General features: G+C 36.5%; 1 long non-coding RNA gene across 2 annotated transcripts in view; it reads left to right on the top strand.

Annotated features, from left to right (window-relative positions):
* The window catches only part of LOC110192052 (uncharacterized), a 102,898-nt gene that overhangs the window by 68,929 nt on the left and 14,678 nt on the right, over positions 1-19,291 (top strand). For both annotated transcript variants that reach the window (XR_013486982.1, XR_013486983.1), the window contains one exon: positions 12,807-12,923. This is a non-coding gene — a long non-coding RNA (uncharacterized LOC110192052). The remainder of the gene's footprint in view (positions 1-12,806; positions 12,924-19,291) is intronic.

The following is a 19,291-nucleotide window of genomic DNA, read 5'->3' on the forward strand; positions in this document are numbered from 1 at the left end:
AATGATTCTCCACTACCCACTGAATTAAAAAAAAAAACTCCTATGATTGATGATTTTCCAAAAATTCCTGTGGAAAACCAAAATAAAATGAAAAGCATCTTTGGAACCTGAATTCCCAAATTCTGTACCAATGTACACCTACACTCCAATACTTTTCCAAATAAAACCTTAGATAAATCAATGAATCTTACTGTTTATTCTAAACACAGTAGTCACTTTAAATATGTATTGTCCTTACTTTTATCAATTTATGCTGCCTTTTAGGAATTGGGTGCCAAATTCTTCCGAGGAAGTTCATTCTTTCTTCCAAATTGGTCTATTAAAAGAAAAGCTCTCTATCCCCTTAATGGGGAAAAATTCTCTATATGATGGCTATGTGTGTAGCACATAACTTGCCACTGAATTTCTTACAGAGAGGAAAAAGGCGATTAAGGCAGTGATTGTATCAACAGATTCATCCAGGCACTAAAAATGTATTTGTAAAATTCCATCTACTCTTCTGATAACCCTTCATGATTCTGTAGCATTTTAAGTTTCCTCTGAGGTGGTTCAGTGATGTGGAACTGAGTCATTAGCCAGTTTTTCAATGTGTAATTTCTCTTACCGGTGAAGAGAGGTGGAAAATGAAGTGTTTGAAAGTAGAACAGGAAATTCTAGTTAGCAAAATGCCAGGAGAATGGCCTCAGTGGTTGTTCTGCAGAGACTTCTCTCCCCCTCCCCACAAGGAACACCTGCCCCGCCCCATGCCAGGGAGGCACCAGACCCTATTTCCTCCCAGGGTGCTGATAACTACTATCTAGGTGTTTTAATAAGATTCTTAGCACTGTATCACAGCTGCATTCTGACATATAAAATATATTATCAAGTTGGCATTAGACTGAAACAAGTCTCAGGCACTGCTGTCAGCTTTACATCCTCTTCTCTCTCATGTGACCACTGAGCTGCTACTGGCAGCACTCCCTCACCAGCAAGCGACTGGGATGTCAACATGACAACAATCCACATTTATCCTACCCAGCCTCATACACACACACACACATACACACACACACACACACACACACACACACACACACACACACACCATTACAACACACACACACACACACACACACACACACATACATTATGGTATCTGGGATGGCCTTCAATGGCTGAAACAAACTGTTTCTTCTTTAGAAGCATATCCATAGCTGCATAAAGCAGGGACTGCCAGCACTGGGGGACTGTGAAACCTTATAATTGTTTCTATAAATTTTAATAAGGAAAAGGATAGGGATTAGAGCTGTGATTCCTTGCTATAAGAAACTCTTAGGTGAGGAAATTCCCTCCACCATTGCGGGTAGGCATCTTCCCTGCAACTTAACATCTTAGACAGTTGGTTAGAGCACTGAGAGGTTAAACAATTTCCTCGTAGTCATACGGCCATTGTGTGTCAGAGGTAGTACACAAAGCTAGGTATTCTTTGCTTCAAGGTCAGCTCTCTATCTACTACATCACACAGCTTCTTGACTTCTCGATGCTATTTTGAAAATCCAGAAGAATGGTGTTACAGAACACATTCTTAAATTAAGCTATTTCAAATTGATTTTGTTTTCATAAATTTGCACTAAGTTCTCAAGAAAGGCAATATGGTACAATAAATAAGGCTTAGCTGGGCCTTAGAAACTAGAAAATCTGGGCTCAAGATCAGCCTCTGACAAAATGGTCTATGTGACCTTCAGCAAGTCACCCAATCTCTCAATGTCCCCAGGCAACTCTCTAAATTTGTATGGAAGGTACTTATCTGCATTGGTAAAGGAAGATCCTCACTAACTGCTCCTATGCCAATTAAATCTCAGATGTAGTCAACACTATGATATATTCTTTAAAAAGCTTTCAACATCTCATGTGACATGACCCAATTTTTTCTATGATCCTAGTGCCACTGTCTTTGTTATTATCCAAATCTAAATCCAAATCACAGAGTCCCTGACTTCAAAATAATCTCAGAGATCATTCATCCAGTCTATCCCACCCTTAAATAGTAATTCCCTCTATAACATTCCCAAAAAGAAATCTCTGCATGGAAACCTCCAGTGAAAAAGGAATTATAGCCTCCTAAGGTAGCCTGTTCCAACTTTGGGACAGCTCTAATTATTAAGAAGGTTTTCTTTGCATGGAGCTGAAATCTGACTCCCTGAAACTACTGTTTATGATTCCTTGCCTTTTGTGGCGAGCAGAGGGTGGGGGGAGGCAATAAGGACAAGTCTAAGCTTTCTCCTTCTTGACAATACTTAAAATACTTGAGGATAGCTACCTTGCCCCATTCCTTGGGGAAAATACTGCTCTTCAAACATATACATGCTTGTTGTCACAGGAGAAAAATACATTTGAAAATAATTGAACAATCATTTACTGTTTAAGGTTTCTTTATAGAATTTTTAGTGTGAACCACTTGGACTATGGTCATAAACTCCCAAGGAATTCACATGCCACTAAGTAGGAACTACTGGTCAATTAGAAAGTATGCCAAAAGAAAATGGGCATCTTCTTTCCTGGACCAGAGCTCATATGCTTGCTAAATGTCACTTTTCCTGACAGTCTCCGACCTCCTGGATTCCTTAGGCTACCTGGACCTATGATACATTTTCTTCATCTTCTACTTCTGTCCTGGTGGTGTGTGATATCATGCTGCAGAACTAAGGATGGCTATCACTAGATAATAAGTCAAGCCCCACTGGGAATAGTGAAAAAGTTAAAAGATCTAAAAACTCTTGATTAGAGTATTTAAGAAAATTAACATTTATTAAAAGTCATCAAGCTATTATAAGAATGATCAATAGGGCACCATAATTGAGTGCATGATAGAATTTGAATTAGAAAGGAGCTCAAAGGCCAAAAAGACTAATTTTTACTTGAATGGGAATTTCTCCCAAGAACAAAATCTGCTAATAGTATTTGGTGAACAGATTAGATACATAAAACTCAGAAGTAATAGAGTATAGTGGCATAATGTTTGATAAAAATCAAGAACTCAGACTCTTGGAGTAAGGACTTGTTATTCAACCCAAATTGCTGAGAAAGCTGGAAGGCAGCCTGGGAAAAAATAGCTTTAGAGCAATATTTTACATCATATCACAATAAGGTCATTTAGACATGATCTAGTTATAAAATGTCAGATCATTAAAAAAAATTAGAAGAGCACAAATGGAACTATGGAATATGAAAAGTTATTTAGGAAACAAGATTTGGAGAGAATAACAATAAATAAAGTGAGAAATTTTGATTATGTAAAAGTCATATTTTTGCACAAACAAAAACAATGCAATTAGAATCAAAAGTATATTACAGCAACTCTCTGACATTGAAGACATATGAAAATTTTTCTCAAGAAAAGGGACCTAAGCAATCAACAATAAAAATCACTAATAATAAAGGGAGGACACAAACTGAATTAAATTTGTTTCATCTCACACCCATTACATTGTCAAAGATGAGAAAAGGCGAAATTATAATTATTAGAGGAGCTGTGGGAAAGCAGGAACATTAATGTATTATTGGTGGAGCTGTAAGTGGTTCAACCCTATTGGGAAAAAAAAATTAAACTATATTCAAAATGCAAGAAGAATATGCATATACCTTAACTCAGCAATGCTATTGTTACACTTACACCCAAAAGAAAGGGTACAAAGGAAACATATGTACTAAAATATTTATAGCAGCACTTTTAGCTGTAGCCAAAAACAAGAAAATAAATTGAATGTCCATCAATTAGGGAATGGATGAACCAATTATAGAATATTAATGTAGCAGATGTTTTTGTTGTTAAAAATGATGAAAGAGATGCATTCAGAGAAACCTGGAAGGATTTTTATGAAATGATGGAGAATGAAGTGAGTATAAGCAAGAGAACAATTTATACTATTACTACATTGTAATGGAAAACAACTATGAAAGACTTAAGAATTATGATCAATGTAGTGACAAATAACAACTCCAGAAGGCTGGTGAATCACATTTCCCTCCTCTTGGCAGAGAGGTGACACACTGCAGGTACAGAATGAGACATATGTTTTCAGACACAGTCTATTTGTGGGTTTATTTAACATTCATTATACTTCAAGGGAAGGCTTTTATTGGCCTGAAGGAGGGATAAGGAAAAAGAGATAGAATGATAGTGATAAAAACAAAAGGAGAGAAAATATATAATTGTTGGATCATTAAAAAAAGAAGAAAGTAGAAAGATGTTCAAAAGGGGAGACAGATAAGCAAGCTTGAGCCAGCATTTTAAATTTGAACTATTAAAAAAAACTGTATGTAGTAAAGATTAAAATCTTCATACGCCATCCTCTTTCTATGGTCTCCTTTGTACATGGAAATGTTGGTGTCTGTTATATCTATTAAGTTTGCAGTAATAAAAAAGGATTTTTTTAAAAAAAATTTAAATTTAAATCTCTTAGAGTTGCATGCTCAATTCAAAACAAAAGACTTGAGAAAAAGAAAAATGTAAATGACCTTCCAACAAGCAAAATTTGGTTTGGGAAGAGGGGTGATTGCCGTGAGAAAAGGACAAATTGTCCTATATGAATGTTATAGAGTACTATTGTGCCATAATAAATGAGGAAATATGTAGTTTCAAAGAGACGTGAAAAGATTTGTATGAGCTGCAGCAATGAGAAGTAAGCATAAAATGCAAAACAACTTATAACATCAATTATTAAAATGAACAGTTCTGAGGACTTTCATAAACTGAATTTATATAATAACAACACTATAAAATAACTTTGAAAGCTGTAAGAACTATGATCAATACAATGATCATCCAAAATTCCAGAAGACCAATAATCAATCATGTTATCACCTTCTGAAAATAAAGTGGCAAATTCACAGGGGAAAAGCCAAGATGGCAAAGTAAAGGCAGGGGCTTGCCTGAGCCCTTTCAAATTCCCTTCCCAGTAACTTTAAAATAATGCCTTATAATGAATTCTGGAGTGGTAGAACAAACAAAACTATGAGATAAAACAATTTTTCCAGCCCAAGGCAACTTAGAAGGTCAGCAGGAAAGATCTGCCTCACTGGGGTAAGCTCATGCCATCAACAAGTCAGTAGGCCTTGAGGGCAACTGAATTGGCAGTGATGGCTTCTGGAGCTCTCAGCCCACAGATTGTAAAGGGTTTGGACCACTAGTCAGAAGGAAATTACAGGGGACCCTTTGCTGGAACTGGGTGCAAGAGTCTGTTGCATTAGCCATTCACAGTTCTGGTCACAGTCCCAGGGCAAAGAGGAACACTAGCATACTAGAACATATGACCACAGAGGACTGGAGGCCCCGGTCACAGTTCCAGAGGAGAAAAGAATGTTTGTGATATCTCATGGACTGGAACATAGGCCAGAAGAGCAATTATCGCACCCCTCATCAGATTATATCACCTTGGAAGAACTGAAAACTCGCAAACTCCAAGAACTAGCTCTGAAAACGACAGCATGAAAAGCCTTAGGCTTGGAATAGTGCCCCCATCCATCCCAGGAGTCGAGCCCAACTTTAACATAAAGTAAACATAAAGAAATAAGCTGGAAAATGAGAAAAAAATGAAAAAAGAGAATCTGACCACCAAAAGTTACTGTGGTGACAGGGAAGATGAAAACATACACCAAGAAGACAACAAAATCAAAACAACTACATCCAGAGCCTCAAAGAAAAAAAAATTGAATTGATCTCAGGCCCAAAAGGAACTCCCAGAAGATCTAAATAAGGATTTAAAAAATCATAGAAGGGAGGTAGAGGAAAAATTGAGAAAAGAAATGAGAGTGTTATTAAAAAAAAACTATGAAAAAAGAGTCAAAAGTTTGGTAAAGGAGGCACAAAAAAAACACTTGAGAAAATAATAACTTAAAAAAAAGAATAGATCAAATGATAAAAAGAAGTACCAAAAAAATCAACTATAGAGGAAAAAACTCCTTAAAAAGCAGAATAACCTAAATGGAAAAAGAGGTGCAAAAGCTCACTGAAGAAAATAATTCCTTAAAATTTAGAATTGGACAAATAGAAGTTAATAACTTTGTGAGACATCAAGAAACAATGAAACAAAATCAAAAGAATGAAAAAAGAAAAAATGTAAACTATCTCATTGGAAAAACAACTCACCTGGGAAATAGATCAAGGAGGAAGAATTTCAGAATTATTGGGCTACCTAAAAGCAATGATGAGAGAGAGGAGAGAGAGAGAGAGCCTAAACATCATATTTCAAGAAACTGCCAAGGAAAACTGCCCAAAAATTTAGAATGAGATGATGAGATAAAAATTGAAAGAATTCACCAATCATCTCCTCGAAAAGATCCCAAAATGGAAACTCCCAGGAATATTATAGCCAAATTCCAGAGCTTCCAGGTAAAGGAGAAAACATTGCAAACAGTCAGAAAGAAACAATTTAGATATTGCAGGTTATCACAAGATTTAGCAGCTGCTACGTTAAAGAATCATCATATCATATTCATATCAAAGGCTTGGAATATGATATGCTGAATTGCAAAGGAGCTAGGCTTAGCACCAAAAATCACCTACTCACCATGGACACTTACTGAAATAGAGGACTCTTAAGCATTCCTGATGAAAAGAACAGAGATGAATAGAAAGTTTGATTTTCGAATACAAGATTCAAGAAAAACATAAAAAAGTTAAACAGGAAAGAAAAATCATAAGGGATTCAATAAGGTTAATCTGTTTACATTCCTACATGGGAATATGATACTGGTAACTCCTAAGAACTTTATCATTATTAGGGTGGTTAGAAGGAGTATACATAGACAGAGGGCATGAATGTGAGTTGACTATGATGTGATATCTAAAAAAAAAATAAAACTAAGGGATGAGAAAGAAAGATGATTATGATGGTATAATAACTGAAAAAAAATGAAAGATATGGGAAAGAGAAATGCGCTGAGAGAAGGGGGAAGGGAGTGGTAAAATGGGGCAAATTATCTCACATGAAAGAGGCACAAAAGAGCTGTTATGGATGAAGGGAAGATGGGGAGGTGGCAGACAATGCTTGAACTCACTCTCATCAGAATGGGCTCAGAAAGAGAATAGCACACACTCAGTTGGGTATAGAAATTTATCTTACCCTGCAGAAATTTAGGAGGGGAAGGGGATAAGAGAAAGGAGGGGAGACAAAAGGAAGGACAGATTGGGGAAGGTGATGGTCAGAAGCAAAACACTTTTGAGGAGGGACAGGGTGAGTGAAGAGAGACAAGAAACAGGCAAAAAAATTAGGATGAAGTGACATACACAATGACCATAACAAAAAAAAATTACAATAAGTTTCTTTGATAAAGGCCTCATTTCTCAAAAATCTAGGCAACTGAGTCAAATTCACAAAAATATAAGTCATTCCCCAATTAATAAATGGTCAAAGGTTATGAATAGGCAGTTTTCAGACAAAGAAATAAAAGCTATCGACAGTGATATGAAAAAAAGTGCTCTAAATCTCTATTGATTAGAGAAATGCAATTAAAACAGATCTGAGCTAGGACCACACACCTATCAGATTGTCTAATATGACAGAAAAGGAAAATGTAGGAGAGGGTGTGGGAAAATTGGGACACTAAAGCATAGCTGATGGAGTTGTAAAATGATCCTACTATTCTGGAGAACAATTTGGAACTATACCCAAACGGCTATTAAAAACCGTGTATATCCTTTAACCATGATACCAGTACTAGATCTGTATCCCAAAGAAAAGTTTTAAAAAAGGAAAAGGACCTACATGTACAAAAATATTTATAGCCACTCTTTTTGTGGTAGAAAAGAATTGGAAATTGAATGAATACCAATCAGTTGGGGAATGGTTGAAGAAGTTGTGGTATCTGATTGTGATGGAATACTATTGTGCTATAAGAAATAATGAGCAGGATGCTTCCAGAAAAACCTGGAAAGACTTACATGAACTGATGCAAAATGAAGTGAGCAGAACTAGGAGAACAGTGTGCACAATAACAGCAATATTGTGTGATGATCAACTGTGAATGACTTAGCCATTCTGAGCCATACAATGATCCAAGACAATTCCAAAGGACTTATTATCAACATGCTATCCACTTCCAGAGAAAGAACTGCTGGAGTCTAAATGTAGATTAAAGCATACTTTTTAACTCTATTTTTCTTGGTTTGTGTATTGGTCTGTGTTTTCTTTTGTTTAACAGTATTTTATTTTTTTCCTTAATTACATGTCAAGACAATTTTTAGCATTCATTTTTACAGATTTTGAGTTCCATATTTTTCTCCTTCATTCTCACTCTCCCCTCCCTTCTTCCCAAAATGGTAGGCAATTTGATATAGGTTATACATGAGCTATCATATAAAACATTCCCATATTTGTCACAGTTGTGCAAGAAGAAACAGATCAAAAGGGAAAAAAAACAGAAAAAGAGCAAAGTAAAAAATTTATGCTTTGATCTACATTCAGAGTCTATAGTTATTCATCTGGATGTGGATAGCATTTTCCTTTGTAAGTCTTTTGTGCTTGTCTTGGATCATTGTGTTGTTGAGAAGAGCTGAGTCATCCATAGCTGATCATCACCCAATATTGCTGATACTGTGAACAATATTTTCCTAGTTCTGCTCATTTCACTTTCCATTAGTTTGTACAAGTCTTTCCAGATTTATCTGAACTCTGCCTGTTCATCATATTTTATTGCATAATAGTATTCCATTACCTTCATATACCACAGCTTGTTCAGCCATTCCCCAATCAATGGGCATCCCCTCAATTTGCAATATTTTGCCACCATGAAAGGGCTGCTATAAATATTTTCACAGATGTAGGTCCTTTTCTCTTTTTTTATGATCACTTTGGGATACAGACATAGTAGTGTTATTGCTGGATCAAAGAGTACACACAGTTTGGTTGCCCTTTGGGCATGGTTCCAAGTTGCTCTCCACAATGGTTGGATTAGTTCACAACTCCACAAACAGTGCATTAGTGTCCTAATTTTCCCACATCCTCTCCAATATTTATCATTTTTCTTTTTTGTCATATTAGCCAATCTGATAGGTGTAAGGTGGTATCTCAAAGTTGTTTTAATTTGTATTTCTCTAATCAAAAGTGATTTAGAGCACTTCTTCATATGCCTATATATAGCTTTGGTTTCCTCATCTGAAAACTGCTTGTTCATGTCCATTGACCATTTATCAGTTGGGAAATGGCTTGTATTCTTATAAATTTGACTCAGTTCTCTATATATTTGAGAAATGAGGCCTTTATCAGAGACACTTGCTATATTGTTTTCCAGCTTTCTGCTTTGCATTGGTTTTGTTTGTACAAAAGCTTTTTAATATAATATAATCAAAATTATATGTTTTCTATTTTGTAATGCTCTCCATCTCTTGTTTGGTCATGAATTTTTCCCTTCCCCATAGATCTGACAGGTTGACTATTCCTTGAAGTATTCCTTTTTGTTCTGATTCACTTTTCTCCAAAGATCTATCATATCTAACTTTTCTAATATTCTATTTACTTCCTTAGTTTCTTTCTTGTTTATTTTTGGTTAGATTTATTGAGTAGTGACAGGGGACAGCTGAGGTCCCCCACTAGTATAATTTTGCTGTCTATTTCTTTCTGTAACATATTTAACTTCTTTAAGAATTTGGATGCTCTCACATGAAAAAATGCTCTAAATCACTGTTGATTAGAGAAATGCAAATCAAAACAGCTCTGAGGTACCACATCACACCTGTCAGATTGGCCAACATGACAAAACAGGAAAATGATAAATGTGGGAGATGTGGGAAAGTTGGAACAGTAATGCATTGTTGGTGGAGTTGTGAAATGGTCCAGTCATTTTGGAGAGCAATTTGGAACTGTGCCCAAAGGGCTATAAAAATGTGCATACCCTTTGACTCAACAATAGCACTTCTAGGGCTGTATCCCAAAGAGATCATAAAAATGGGAAAAGGACCCACATGCACAAAAATATTTATAGCAGCTCTTTTTGTGGTGGCAAAGAATTGGACATTGAGGGGATGCCTATCAATCGGGGAATGACTGAACAAGTTGCGGCATATGAATGTAATGGAATACTATTGTGCTATAAGAAATGATGAAAGGCAGACTTCAAAAACACCTGGAAAGACTTGTATGGTCTGTAGCTGTATGAAGTGAGCAGAATCAGGAGAACGTTGTACACAGTAACAACCATGCAGTGCAATGACTAATATTGATAGACTTAACCCTTCTCAGCAATACAAGGATATAAGACATCTCCAAAGGCCTTATGATGGAAAATACTATCCACATCCAAAGAAAGAATTTGAATGCAGATCAAAGCATACTATTTGCTATTTTTTTCTTCTGTTGTGTTTTGTTTCCTCTTTCTAGTGGTTCCTCTTTTTGGTTCTAATTCTTACTTACAACATCACTAATGTGAAAATGTGTTTAATAGGAATGTATATGTATAGCCTATATCAGATTGCATGCTGTCTTGGGGAGGGAGGTGGAAAGGAAGGGGGAGAAAAACTTGAAACTCAAAAGCTTATGGAAGTGATTGTTGATAAAACAAAATAAATTAATTTTTAAAAAAATTAAATTAAATTAAACAAAAGAATTTGGATGCTCTACATATATACACATATTGTATACATATATACATACACACACATGTATGTGTGTTTAGTATTGATATTGTTTCACTGTCTATGGTACCTTTTAGCAAGATGCAGTTTCCTTCCTTATATCTTTTAATTAGGTTCATTTTTGCTTTTGCTTTTTCTGATATCATGATTTCTACCCCTGTTTTTTTTTAACTTCAGCTGAAGCATAATATATTCTGCCCCAGCCCTTTACTTTTACACTGTGTGTCTCTCTCTGCTTCAGGTATGTTTCTTGTAAATAACATATTGCAAAATTCTAGGTTTTGATCCTCTCTGCTGTACATTCCTTTTTATGGGATAGTTAATCCCATTCACATTCACAGTTATGATTAGTAACTGTGTATTATTTCCTGCCGTCCTATTCTTCATCTTGTTTATCCTCTCACTCCTTTCACCTTTTCCCTCCTTCACAGTGTTTTGCTTCTATCTACCACCTCCCCTGATCCCCCTCCTGCCCCCCACCACCCTTTACTTTATCTCCTCCCTTCCTATTTTCCTGCTATATTTGACTAACTGTGTATATTATTCTCTCTTTGAGCCAATACTGATTACAGTAAGATTCAAACAATGCTCATTGCCCACCCTCATATATTTCCCTCTACTGTAATAGGTCTTTTGAGCCCCATTCTAACTCTCCCTTACTTCTGTACCCATTGTACTCCCTTTCTCATCCCTTAATATTTTTATGTCACTCCCTCAAATTCACCATATACCCATACCCTCTATGTATATTCCTTCTGGCTGTACTATTAGTGACACAATTTTTAACAATTACTAGTATCATCTTCCTGTGTAGGGATTAAATAGTTTAGCTTTATTGAATCCCTTATGTTTTCTTTTCCCTTTTTACCTGTTTATGCTTCTCTTGGGTCTTGATATTGGAGGTTAAGTTTTTGGTTTAGTTCTGGTCTTCTCCTTATGAAAGGAGAAATCCTTCTATTTCATTGAATGACAATTTTTTCCCTTGATGTATTATGCTTAGTTTTGCCAGGTAAGTGATTCTTGGTTGTAGTTCTAGCTCCTTTGCCTTCCAGAATATCATGTTTCATGACCTCTGATCTTTTAAAGTTGCAGCCACTAAGTCCTAAATCCTGATTGTGACTTCCCAATATTTGAATCGCTTCTCTCTGGCTACTTGTATTTTTTCCTTCACCTGACAGTTCTGAAATTTGGCCATAATGCTCCTTGGAGTTTTTATTTTGGGATCTCTTTCCTGAGGGGATCAGTGGATTTTTTTCAATGCTTATTTTGTTTTCTGGTTCCAGGATACCGCAGCAGTTTTCCTTGATAATTTCTTGAAAGATGCTGTCCAGGTCCTCCTTTTGATTATGGTTTTCAGGTAGTCCAATGATTCTGATATTGTTTCTTCTGGATCTATTTTCCAGGTCAGTTATTTTTCCCATGAGGTATTTTACATTTTCTTCCATTTTTTCATTCTTTTGAATGTGTTTGATTGATTCTTGATGTCTCAGAGTTATTAGCTTCCACTTGTCCAAATCTAACTTTTAAGGTGCTGTTTTCCTCAATTAGTTCTTGTACTTTCTTTTCCATTTGGCCAATTGTACTCTTTAAGGAGCTGTTTTCTTCGGTGGATTTTTGTATCTCCTTTTCCATTTGGCTGATTCTACTTTTTAAGCAGTTTTCTGAGCTGTTGAGTCTTTTTTCATAATTCTCTTGTATCACTCTCATTCCTTTTCCCAATTTTTCTTCTACCTCTCTTTTATTATTTTAAGCCGCTTTTTCAGGTCTTCTATGATTTCTTTCTGGGCTTGAGACCACTTCCCATTTTTATTTAGGGTTTTGGCCATAGGTGTTTGACACTGTTGTCCTCTGCTGAATTTGTGTCTTAGTTTTCCCTGTCACCATAATAATTTTCTATGGTCAGATTCTTTCTGGGTTGTTTTTACTCATTTTTTTTTGGCCTTTTCCCTTTCTTTTATATTTGAGCTCTGCTCCCAAGGTGGAAGGGTCTTCGTCTCAGGCTTTTTTTGCCAGTGGTTGCTTACCTGGTGCCTCACTGCTGTTGCCCTGAATCCTGTAGGGGGCCTTCATGTTTGGTGCTGTGCTAAGGGGGTGAGGTGGGGGAGAGCTGGTGCTGTTGAAGGCCTTAGGGGTCTGGCAACTAGTACTGGTATCTGGCATGTACTGAATCCAATGCAGTGTTTTTGCATTTCCCTAGGGCTACACTGAAGCACTGTGGTGGTCTGGCCACTGGCTGCCTGTTTGACCAGGGCTATGCTGAAGCACATAGTGGTTCTCAGAACTAAGGTCTGACAGTTACCCTGGCTTTCCTGAGGTAAGTGGGGGGTCCTGATATTGACTTTGTCTGCTCCACTATACAGGCTCAGGATCTCCTGCTGGTTTGCTAAGGTAGGGCTTGATGCTGGCTTGTTAGAATGCTTCCTGCCCTGAATTGCCCTCCTCTTTTACCCGAGTGAGACAGACCATTCTTGTTTGGTTTTGTATTTTGGTTTTTGGTTTGTTTGGGGGCTTTTTGGGGGGTTTTTTGGTGAGGCAATCAGAGTTAAGTGACTTGCCCAGCTAGTGTCAAGTATCTGAGGCTGGATTTGAACTCAGGTCTTCCTGACCCCAGGACTGGAGCTCTACCCACTGTGCCACCTAGCTGCCCCTGAGATGGACCTTTCTTGACAATCTTCTAAGTTTCTTGGCCTAAAAGATTGCTTCATCCCATCTTTTTGCTGGTTCTGTTGTTCCAGGATTTGTTTTGGGGCACTATTTTATAGTTGTTTGGAGGTAAATATGGGAGATTTACTTCTCACTCTGCCATCTTGGCTCCCAGAAAGTTGAACCTCTGCGTTTTCTTTCATAAAATGATTAATATGAACATATGTTTTGCATGATAGTACATGTGTAACCTATTTCAAATTGCTTGCCTTCTCGATGAAGGGGAATAAGAGAAGGGAGGCAAAGAAAGAATTTGGAACTCAAACTTTTAAAAAACAAATGTTAAAATTGTTTTTACATATAATTAAAAAATAAAATATTTTTTAAAAGAAGTGGTAGATTCAGGGCATAGAACAAAAAAATTTTTTTTGGACATGGACAACAAGAAAATTTGTTTGACTATTCACATTAGTTACAAGGGATTTCTTTTTCGCTTTTTTCCCATTTGGGTCAAGGGTAGGAATGATAAAAAATAGATTTCTGACAATTAAATAAATGAAATTCAATTACAATAAAAATAGTCCACAAATCAGAGGGATTCATCAATTAAATCCCTGAATATGGCTATCTGAGAAAAAGTGATAGTCATTGGAGTGCAACAGGCCCATGGCATCATGTCTTCTAAAAGTTAAGCATCCCCACTTAATCATTTTTCACATGATATTTTCAGACATCTATGGCCTGAGTTTAAATCCACCCTCTGAAACTTACTACTTGTGTTACCTTGGTAAATTGTTCTGCCTCCTTGGGCTTCAGTTTACTTTTCTGCAAAATGAGAAGTTGGACTAAATGACTTCTAACGTCACTTCCAGCTCAAGATCTATGATTTTATGATTTCAACATCCTAGTCACACTTTTCTGGACATTCTCCAGTCCAATATTTCTCAGTGAGTGAATCCCAGAACACCCTAAACACAGTGTCTAGCAGAGCAAGAATATCAGTGCCCTCAATAGGAATGGTACATTACAATAAATACAGCCTAAAACTATATTTGTTTTTGGATTGATAACATCACAATATTTTATCATATAAAGCTTAGCCTTTGAAATTATACAGTTTTCTACATTGCTATTTGTTAACCAAAGTCCAAGGTGAAGAAGCAAAATAGAACTTTCAAAGTTCTCACTTCTTTCTATTATATCTCATCTCATTTCTTATTTCATCATAGAGGCACTTAAGTGGTATAGTGGATAGAATGTTGGGCCTGGAGGACCTGAGTTCAAATCTAGCCTCAGATATTTATTAGCTATGTGATCCTAGGCAAGTCACTTAACCTCTATTTTCCTTAGTTTCCTCATCTGTAAAATGGAGATAATAATATCACCTACCTCCCCAGCTTGTTGTAAGAATCAAATGAGATAACAATTGTAACATATTTTGCACAGTGACTACTATATGGTAAATATTATATAAAATTAACTATTATTATCATAGCTATCTTCCTCAGCCATTCAAAGAGGTATGGCTTCCTAAAATTAGGTGATCATCCTTTTGTACTCCACTCTGGTCCAGATTATTGTGTTTCATTCTGAGAGCTAGTTTAGGAAGATTATTAAAAGAAACTGGAAAGCATTCAGATGAAGGCAACCAGTATAGCAAAGAGGCTGGAGACTATGTCCTATGCAAATCTGTTGAAGGAAATGTGTACTTTTAGCCTAAAAAGAAGAGACTAGGGGTATGTGATAGCTGTCTCCAAGCATTTGAAGGCCTGTCATGTGGAAAAGGGATTCTACTAGTTCTATCTGGCTTCAAAGGAGTACCATGGAGCAAGGAGTAGAAATTTCTAAGAGACAAATGTTGGGTTAATCTCAGGAAAAAAAATTTCCTATTAGGATTCTTCAAAAGTAAATGTGCTGAGCACTTTTTTCTTTCCTAAAAGGATGTATATGGGGAGGAGAGACCTTTCCTCCAATCCCACTGAAGGTTTCTAGTCTGAGACTAACTCATCAATGATAGTCAGGTATGTTATAATAAAGATTCTTGTTTTCAGGTTGACATAGATATCTCCTGAGGTCCCTTCTGGCTAGAAAATTCTGTGATTCTGTGATGCTCTTCTTTTTCTTGTCCACCTTTCTCCAAACTCAAATGGATCTGTCCTCATTGATTTAAAAGTCCCCTCCAATGATGGAAATATCAACCCATTCATTGTCACCTATCATTTTATTTGATTACTGTCACTGTCCTCCCATAAAATCACCACCTAACTTGTGGCTACTTTCCTCAATTTATCCTAAAGGTATCTCAAGAAAATTTGAAGCACATGGGATATCCATCAATTATTTCTCACTTTTTCTATGTTGCCAAACCATCTTTTTCCTCAATCAAAGATTTCTTAGGTTGTATCTTTTGTTTTTCTTTTTGGTGAGGCAACTGGGGCTAAGTGACTTGCCTAGGATCACACAGCTAGTAAGTGTCAAGTGTCTGAGGCCAGATTTGAATTCAGGTCCTCCTGACTCCAAAGCCAGAGCTCTATCCACTGTGCCATCCAGCTGCCCTTTTGATTGTATCTTTTACTCCAGTTTGTCTTTATAATTTGTCATTTGTTACATATTTCATTCTTCTCAAACCCACCATTTTCTATAGTCTTCTGAGTGATGTTCTTTTTTTAAATTGTTGACAAACTATAGTGCAGACCTTGATTCCAATAATTGTAGCCTTGCATTATTGGTAGAATATTATATTAGAAAGATGAACCTATAATTTTTTCGAGATGTTTGGGGTAATTAATTGAGCTTTGTAATTTCCCAAGCTTGATCCAGTCTTTTTACTCTATTTAATTCTGAACCTAACTTATAGTTCATGTTTATTCTATTCTAGATACATAAACTAATGGATAAAATCTGTAGGTTATCCATACAATTGCATGTCATAATTTGGACATCCACTTGGCTTTTTTCCCCTTCATCTACCCAGCACATTATGGAAATGTGGATGGTTAAGCCAAACTCTTTTTGATTTGATGCAGCCAATGTAGCTGTTTTTGTTCATCCTTCATTTTCGAAGAACGATAATATCATCCACAAATAGGAGCATATGGAAGATCTCACATGCTATAAGGAATCTCTTCATAACTTAGGTTCTGCTCTGGAACTCTATGATGGCGATGGGGATATGTCTCCTTATTTCATACCTTGTCTGTCATTTATGATCAGAGAGCAATAGAACAAGATTACATCTGTTGTTATGTCTTTTAAGAGATCTTTCATAATGTTGATGTGTGGCTAAGAGATACCTTGTTGAAAGAGAGATTTTAAGTTGACTTGTTGCTCCACTGACTCAAATACTCTCTTTGATAGTCCATAATTAATACAGTAGGATCTTATGTTCTCTATATCTTTCAATCAGTTGTATGATGATTAACATGTAGTCAGCTATGTACTAGGGGAAGAGAATAAGCATTTATGTAGTATGTACTATGTGCCAGGAACATTACAAATATTAACCCATTTGAGCTTCATAATAACTGGGAGGTAGGTGCTGTTATTATATCCATTTTAAAGTTGAGGAAACTGAGGCAAAAGTGGTTAAGTGACTTGTCCAAGGTCATACACCTAGTGTGAGGCAAGATTTGAACTCCTTTCTTCAAGAATTCAAGCCAAAAGCTTTATTTACTGTGCCACCTAGCTGCCTACTATTTATTCTGAAAGCTTGACTGTTCTCCCTACTTGTGCCATCATTGACTAAGCCCTTGATATGTGTATAGATTATTACCACAAAATGTTATGTTTATGGGAAATTAGGTATGTAGGCCAATAGTTATTTATGTTTCCTCCACATTTTTAAGATATTAATAAGGTCCATGATTTTTTTCTAAGCCTACATTTTTTGTTTTCTTTGGCATATTTTGCAAGTGAATCATTTAATCAAAAGTGTAAGCTGAGTATGAACAAGTCCTTAATCAATTTGAGAGGGATAAAGTGTTTTGATATTTGGATAATGTCAGATCATGTGACAAACAATATCTTGAGGATGACTAAAAGAATCAGAAATATCTCTAGCCCTATATATAAAACACTGAGCTGGTTCAGAATTGTGAGTCCAATGGCAGCCCAACCTATAGGTAGAGGACATGCTAAGACCTTGAGAAGGAATTGCATGGCAGTATGTGTAAGGGAGGAGGAGCAGAGAGTTTGTTTCTTTCTTCCATTCACCAGGTGAACATGTGAATTTGGGAGATCCTTGGGTCCCAGCAGAAGTCTCACAGGCTACTTTAGCCAAATGTAGAATCCACTAGAGCCTGAAACAATGGCCACCAAAGGAAGAACCTGCAGAGGGATGTAGAAAGACAGTCACCAAAGGATGATGGCGGGTTCCATCTCTAGACTTGGTGCATTTCCACTACCTGACTCCCATGACTAGAATGTTCTCCCTTCTTACCTATGACTCTTGGAAATCCTGACTTTCTCCAAGGTTCAGCTCAAAATCCACCTTCTATAGGAGGCTTTTCTAATCACTACAGGCAGCCAAGCCTTCATCTTTAATGTTACCTTACCTCTATGCTGTATCTATATTTGTATGTACCTATTTCTTTACATATTATCTCACCCATCAGAATATAAAATCCTTGAGGGTAGGGCCTTTTTTTTTACCCCCCCCTTAGGAAAATAAATGACAAGCATTTAAATGCTAACTGTTTAATAGATTGTGTTTAATATTGGCATTATCAGAAAGGAAGGGAGATAGGTGGTACAGTGGATACAGTGTTGGACCTGGAATCAGGAAGACTCATCTTCCAGAGTTCAAATCTGCTCTCAGACCTGGGCAAGTCATTTAAACTTGTTTGCCTTGGTCCTTCAATCTGTAAAATGAGCTGGAAGAGGAAATGGCAAACTATTCCAGTACATTTGCCAAGAAAATCCCAAATGGAGTTGCAAAGAGGCAGACATGACTGAAAAACGACTGAACTGAACCTGAACCATTATAAAAAATAAATATGGAATTTTGTTCACTTGAATTTTGCACCTTGAGTGAAACTGATGGTAAATGGTGAATAGTTTTCTCACTAAAAAAAAAAAAATAGAAGCTGCAGCATAAGATCTGTTAGATTGCTTTATACCCAAACCCCCTGAATAGGACTTTAATATTTGCTACTTTTTGGAGGGCAAGGGGGATGAAAGTTGTTTTCTGAGTGCTTAGTTCTATAAATTTCAGTAGGGGGTTGAAATAGAAGTACAAAGCAATATGCTTCAGAACTTTCAAAGGCAGCATGATTTCCCAGTTATCTCACTGGTCACTGAAATTTTAATTAAGTGGTCTTAGATCTCTCTCTTTGCTTTCTAAGAATAGTAGCACCATGGAAGAATAGTATAGGCATTTCTACCTTTACCATGAAAGGAAAAGATTTGCCATACCCACAAATGACAGACCAAATCTATCTAAAACTAGTCTTAGTGAAATTAGCCATGAATCTTCCAGGGTGATGAGCTTCTCAATACCTTTGTTAAATAAAACCTATTTCACAGATTCCATGTTGAGAGGGACCTTGACAACTTAGAAAATGCAGCCCCCTCTTTTTATAGATAAAGTTAAGTGGAGCTCACAGAGATCATGACTTGTTTAGGGTCACAAAAGTGATGGAACGAGGATTTGAACTTAGTGCTTTTCAGTCCAAATCTGGCCCTCTTTCCATTTTAATAGAACATGCTACACCCCACTGACTTTCTCCACGACTGCAACAATGAAATAACTATGTTAGATTGTTGGTATTTCTCTCTTTACTGGTGTAAATCCTATCATGATGAAAGGAAGAAAGTATTACAAAAACAAAATCTAAATTAAAGCATTTTATTTTCCTCTCTAGCCACATTTTCCATGTAACTTTCAGGGGAAGTTTTCAACATAGTATTGAGGAAATTTATCATTTTAAAACAATGTATCATTATAAATAATTTATCAAAGTCATTCTAAGGATTCAAGTCAAACACTTTCTAAGGAAAAGGCATCATGGAAAATTGAAAAGAGCCCTGAATTTAGAACTC

Source organism: Phascolarctos cinereus, unplaced genomic scaffold (assembly GCF_003287225.1).
Source record: "Phascolarctos cinereus isolate Bilbo 61053 unplaced genomic scaffold, phaCin_HiC Scaffold_5;HRSCAF=322, whole genome shotgun sequence".
Classification (NCBI taxonomy): Eukaryota; Metazoa; Chordata; class Mammalia; order Diprotodontia; family Phascolarctidae; genus Phascolarctos; species Phascolarctos cinereus.